At 32.3% G+C, this 7,160-nt stretch overlaps 1 protein-coding gene across 1 annotated transcript in view; it reads left to right on the plus strand.

The window, feature by feature from the left end:
* Window positions 1-1,001: 1,001 nt before the first annotated feature.
* Window positions 1,002-7,160, plus strand: part of LOC106474621 (vascular endothelial growth factor receptor kdr-like) — a 48,782-nt gene continuing 42,623 nt past the window's right edge. The window contains exons 1-2 of the mRNA XM_013935314.2: window positions 1,002-1,137; window positions 4,388-4,592. The gene's annotated coding sequence lies outside the window, so the exon portion shown is untranslated. The remainder of the gene's footprint in view (window positions 1,138-4,387; window positions 4,593-7,160) is intronic.

Consider the following 7,160-nt stretch of genomic DNA (forward strand, 5'->3'; position numbering starts at 1 on the left):
AGTAAATACTAGAGCATTCGCCAAAGTACAGGATAGTTCTAGAAACGTGGCGTCACTGTAGTCACGTGACTCGCTGACGCAACAATATGATGGATAGGGATTATATTGCACCTGTCAATAGACAGGGTGCCACCAGTTTTTTGTAGATTTTCAACACTACTGACTGAGATGTAACCTACACTTTTATTGGTGACATGTATGCTTCACTCTAGTTGTTGATCACAATACCATTTCCTTCTTTGTCATAACACAAATTACTTTTGATTGTTTTGAAATTGAATTTATTTGTAAAGAGTACCCTCCTCCAGCTTTGGTCATCCATTGTTTAAAGTCAGATGCTCATTTAAGCCTTTGGGTTTGATTCTCTCTCTCTCTCCTAAACAGTGGTTTTTAAACAGATACATATCCAATGAAGTGAGGTCACATCATACCAATGTGTATCTTACTGTTTTGGTGGTAACATTCACACCTGTTCTTGCATATAGGTTATTGGCAATATTGCCACTGAATTTTTGTTTATCACATAAAGATCATACCATGAGTTACAACATCACTTTTGAAAAGTTCTGATTTTCTTTCTTGATTACTTCTAGCATCAACAGCATTTCACATAAGTCCTACTGAAACAATAAATTTTGCATCAATTTGTCACATAGAATAGTATTTACTATCCAACTGATTTATACACATTTTAACATGATATTTCTGTCCTGAGAGCCGTGAATATAACTCTGCACTGCTACTGGGAATAGTATGACTACCTGTACTTTTTTAGGCAATATGCTGATGTGACACTGTCTGATTATGTGGATGACAGCCATTAACATGTGATTATACTTAGGTTCATTTATACAGTAGAAGGGGAGCGTTCCCATAATTTTTACATTTTATATCCCTTTAATTCACTACTTCCACAATTATTTCTAGTACTGTAGGTATAACAGACAAATCTGTTTTAGAGACATTTAAATTCTTTTTCCATTATTATATCATTATGTAGGTTCAGAAAGTGCTGATGCCTACCATCCTCCAATTTTGAATTTTGCTTCTTCATATATTGATGTTTCATCCAATTCAACACTGGAGATCGAATGTGAAGGAAAGTATTCATTAACATGGAAACTACCAGAGAATTTGGTAAATATATTTCTTTTAACTACATATATATAAAGTTTAGTCTACTGATACATCCACTGCAATACTAAATTCCCCCTTCCTACTTTTGCTTTCAATAGAAAACTTGTTTATATTTAGTTTCTTGCAAAAAAAAAAAGTTATGTCCAGAAAAATGTGCCAGTGATATTCTTAATTTTTAATTTTGTTATAGAATATATCCTCAGTTCAGTATTCTTTTTTTTGTTTTGAACATGTCTTATTGGCTAACTGGATACAAAGAGTTTGTATTGCTGGACATCATCAATATCTGGTAAATGACCTCCACTTGGAAGTGAGGTTAAATCTCATCTTTACTGTTTTGTGTTCTAGGTTATTATGTTAATGTGTAATATAATTCTTGATTGTTGTATTTTTTTAATTATATATTTTGTTCTTATCCTTTTAACAATGTGGATACATTTTAGAAGTAAATTCCATCATTAGGTGAATAAAAAAAAAAATCACTTGCAGTTAATGCAAGGTAGTTCTTTCAAGTTGCAAGCAATTCAGCTTTTGCCATCTATTGGCTGTGGTAATTATCTGACCCATTTCTTGCCTATGCAGTAAATTCTCAACCCTACATGGATACATCATATGCTGCCAGTACATTTGACTGTTTATACATGGTACTGACCATGCAAACATCATACTGGAAAATTGTGTTGTGGCCAGGATAAATCCTTCATATTTTTATGCTAGGGCAGCTGAATACTCAATGATTGTTTGTTCACACGAATTGCATGTAAATACTACTAGCCAGTTCCACACAGTACAATGTGGTGCTTAATCTAAATGATTCATATGACAATATATCTACCTTATCATATACATAAACACCAGTGTCTGTCTGTGTGAAACATAAGTAACTTTACAAGCCAATAAATGGCACCTCAGTACTTTATTCTTAGTGTTTTTCACCATTGGTAAGTTTTTTTAGAAAATCTAATAAAAATTTATAAGCATTTTTTATGAAATGTTATACTTTTATGGGCTTTCCCTTGACTCTCTAGTTCTTTGCCTTTACCATCACACTTAATAATTTGCAGAGTCAGACATTTTACCTTTTAGGAATATTTTATCCAGAACTGGTTTTTTTCACATGGTCAACTTGATACAGCTTTATCAAGAAGCGTATTTGGACATAACCTCAAAATATATATAATAAGTCCAAATTCTAATCAAGGACGACTTGCTAGTGATGATAAAATGTACACAAAAATTGTTGTTTTTAGTAAAATACTAAAGGCTGGTGATCCTCAACTATCCAACGAATCAATAACATTCTAAGCTAATTCAAGTTCTAAATTTTCAAAACTTAAAGAAATAATTAAATCAAGCAAATTGTCAAATGGGCAAAAAAGACTTTGGTTGTATTGAGGTATAACATGCTGGCCCAACCATTTTATTTTGATACTTGTTTGCTAACCCTGATGAGTGATAAAATTATCTCAAATTTAGAAATGCTTCCTACCTCACTGTGCCACTAAGAGCTATTACTTCACACGCATCTGCCATGGAATTTCCTGCACATGCCTTGCAGAAACTGCCATTCCAATACGTGTATATGTGTATCGTGCCAACCTATGATGTATTTGTCAGAATGCTGTAACTCTCCACCAGTAGAAGTTGCCACGACCTCAATATGTGTTAATACCCATGACCATTAGCACATGATCATAGGTGCATTCTTTCCTTGGCATGTGTTTTTTCCTGTGCTTTTTGAGTTTATTGTCAGTTCAATCGACTGACTTTCTTTTTAGTGCTACATTGCTTTTGTCCTTGTAGCACTTTTTTTCCATCCACCTGATTACAACTTCTTTTTCTCTACTCATCAGATTTCTACTTTAGGCTTTTTTCAGTAACATATGACACACAAAATACTTACACAAAAACATCCCAAAGCTCATATAGTCCTTTTCAGGTATTTTCTCAAACTAACTCAATGGCGACAGGAGGCACTATCTGTTTATTGACCTTACTTTCAGTTGTTCTCCCTTTGGCTCATTTAGTAGAGCACACTTATGCATGTGACAGGTCTCTGATTTCACTCAATGGTGAGATATTCTTGATGTCATTAATAATTTCCACAACCTTATTGGGATATGATGAACTATACTGTACCAACAAGCTCACTGATGATGTTCCTGCTTTCATGCATCAGGTATGTGGTCCCCTTCTGCTTGTTAATTCTCCAGTTCAGGTCTCCAGTCATTTTGTTTCTTTGTCTTCTGTGGAGCCTGTGTTACCCGTGGACGATTTTAGCCAGCTTTTCATTTTCACCTACAGTTTCTAGTGTTGTAAGTCTTCTGTGACACTGGGGGTCATTAAAAAGTGAACATAAATTAATAAAAACTTGTACACTCCTTCAGTGAAAAATGAAAAATAATGCAGTAATAATCTTAATTGACCTAGATCATCATGGCTCCAACTATAAATTAAAATTGTAATTAAAAAAGACAGGATATTTTTCCTATAGGTGCCCTCTGTCATTTTTCAGTTAATCATTATTTAGAAAAATTTGAACCATGATAAAACATTATTTTTGTAATAAAGTATTCTAGAGTTGTTACTAATAACTTAAAGGGGTATAATTGAAAGATTCTTTTGTACGTTTGATTAAAGTAGGCCATAGACTTAAGATTGAATGCTAGTTATGGAAGTTTGTAAATCTAAATTTCATTTCGGGAATCACAGTCAATGCTAAAATTTATATATTTCTGTATAATATTTTTGAAATATAAATTCACTATAAAATGTAGATATCTGGCAGTTTATTTTACAATAATTTGGATATTAGCATTGAGATTGGGTTGTGTGTGTGTGCTTCCAAATTTATGAAAAGGAAATAAAACAAAAATTGCCATCATGCAGTAGAATATTTATTCACATAAGTGTAATTTTTTAATAGATTTCAAAAAATCCAGAGTGTGTAATGCTAGGAATGAATCTGATACTTTTATCTTAGAAACTTGATCGAAATAACTTTTATTGTTATTTCTTTTTATTAAAATTTGTCAAAGTTAAACTGAAGTAAAACATAAAATAAATTAGGTAAGTGTTTGTATATAATGTAATTAGTGATAAAACATACATCAAACTTAAAAAAAACCAATTGTAAGAATTTTCTTGATGGGCTACGTTTGGAATTTAAAAAATATACATAATTTTAGAGAAAGGAACCTACCTTTGTAGCTCAGCAAATATTTCATTATTCTTTTATTTTTGTTAACAGGATATAAGCTTGAAAGACAATAAAGAGCGTATAAACATATCCTATTCTTCTGACCCCATCAGAGGCACGAACCAATATGTTAGCACATTGGTTATTAAAGATTTGGTTTTCAGTGATACTGGAAAATATACCTGCTGTTATGCTGGTACCAGTTCAACTGGAAATGATAAGCAAAATAAGACTTCAGTGTATGTATTTGTAAATGGTAAGTGTATAATACAGACTAAATATTTTGAAAGTAGTATATTACTCATTGCATTAAATGGTAATATTATTTTACTTTTCTTAAGATACTGTAAACACAAGCTAAGATAGATTTTAATCAAGTGTCATTAATATTGACAAATGTACCTACCATGAGTCCCTAGATTAATACATTTCTTATTCATGTTCAGTAATTTTCATAGATTATAGTTATGACTTGTGAGTGTGAAGAAAAAGAAAAGTATATTTTTCCTTTAATTCATTATTTGGTAACACCATTCCTATGTTAAAAAATGGTCCATATCATCCATTCAATGCATGCATGCTATAATTTATATCATAAGTTCAATGCAGAAAGATGTATTAAGTAAATACCTAAACAACTAAAATAAAGTTATTGAATGTGTCTTAAAAATGCCATGAATTTAAAAAGGTAAACTGTATAGTTTAATGCCACCATTTCCCAACAAAATGCATTTTTCAGGTGGGGGCAAGAGCCTCCTCTTGCTGTCCCCCCTGCAGATGCCCATGACTGTAGTTGTGCCTGAGTTTTTATGAGTCAAAGTAAATTGCCATTTCAGAAATAGTAATTTAACCATTTTCTATAGTTTCATTTGTTTAAAGTTATAACCATAAGTCACAATCAAAAACAAACTATATAACTTGACATTCAAACACTAAGAGAACATTAAAATAAACTATCATTACTACTAAACACTCATGAAAATAACATTGTTTTACATTAAACTAGTTTTTGGAGGCTTTGTGTTTTTTTACTTGACAATATATTTGTACAATTTGACCAATATGTCTTGACAAAACCAATACATGGAATACCTGTGCAAGGTAAATTCAGCTCATAAATTGCAGATTTATATTTATTCAAATTTGAATTTTTGTACATTACAGATATCAGTAAGAAAGACTGTAACAAAGCTTTGCACATCAGATGCATATGTAAATATATTAATGACAACTTTTTACAAATTTTTAGCCAAACAAATTCATCCACCAGATCTCACTTTGTAAAAACCTCTATCACCAAGAAAATGAAGTACATAACTTAACATTTTGGGACAGCATGAGACCTATTGATCCATCTTGGCTGTTCCATCCTCTAAACTAAATTAGAATAATTAACAACAAACTTGACCATGTCTTATTTCTGTTTATCCCAGGCACCATTCTAGTAACCCTTCTCTGAACCCATTCCAACAATTCAATGTCTTTCCTAAGGTAAGGAGCCCAAGTTTGAACACAGTTTTCCAAATCTGGCCTAACCAGTGACCTTTACAATGAAATTATAACCTCTTTATACTGGTATTCAGTATTTCTGTAGATACAACCTAAAATCCTATTTGTCCTGCCAGTAGCAACAGCACATTGCTTGGATGGCTTTGGAGACTATTACACCAAGATACTTTTCCTTCATACACTGTGTAAGGTTATTCCCATTCAAATTATGATAACCCACATGCATTATATTGCATTTATGATAATTAAAACCCATCTGCCATTTATTTGTCCAACTCACTAAATGATCGAAATCCTTTTGTAAATCGGCAGTATCTTCTTCACAGCTAGCAACACCCAAGACCTTAATATCATCTGCAAATTTAAATAATTTATTGACTATTCCTTCATTTATATCATGGATGTAAATAAAAAAGAGCAAAGGTCCTAAGACTGAGCCCAGAGGTACTGCAGTGTGACTGAACTCCGTTAGTCACAACCCTCTGCTTTCTTCCATCCAGCCACTATTCTATCCAATTTGCTAACTTATCTCCCAAACCCTTAGAGATAATTTTTTTTTTACAAACCTTTTATGTGGCAAATTTTTAACTGCTTTCTGAAAATCTAGATACACCAAATCTACACCGTTACTCTCATCTACATAAGCAGTAACCTTTTCAAAGCATGTCAAAAGATTTGTAAAGCAAGATTTTACCTTAGTGAAATCATGTTGACTATCCAATAAAATTCTAAATTTTGTTAAATGACTTTGCAAAGCATCTTTTAACAGACTTTCCAAAACTTTTCCTTGAAAAGAGGAGTTACATTAGCTAACTTTCAATCTTCTGGTACCTGCTCACTATTCAAGGACTGACAACTTTTTACAAATTTTAAGCCAAACAAATTCATCCACCAGATCTTACTTTGTAAAAACCTCTATCACCAAGAAAGTGAAGTACATAACTTAACATTTTGGGACAGCATGAGACCTATTGATCCATCTTGGCTGTTCCATCCTCTAAACTAAATTAGAATAATTAACAACAAACTTGACCATGTCTTATTTCTGTTTATCCCAGGCACCATTCTAGTAACCCTTCTCTGAACCTATTCCAACAATTCAATGTCTATCCACATTTCCTTTTAACAAGTATCCAATATTTCTGTAGCTACAACCTAAAATCCTGTTTGTTTTACCACTATCAACAGCACACTGCTTGGATGACTTAAGAGATTGATCAACTTTAACCAAATCATTTAATTATCAGTTACATTTAGAGCCCAAGTACATTAAAGTGCTCGAGTTTTGGGTCTTATTTTAAGTTTATTACACTTT

The sequence above is a fragment of the Limulus polyphemus genome, unplaced genomic scaffold (assembly GCF_000517525.1).
Source record: "Limulus polyphemus unplaced genomic scaffold, Limulus_polyphemus-2.1.2 Scaffold140, whole genome shotgun sequence".
Classification (NCBI taxonomy): domain Eukaryota; kingdom Metazoa; phylum Arthropoda; class Merostomata; order Xiphosura; family Limulidae; genus Limulus; species Limulus polyphemus.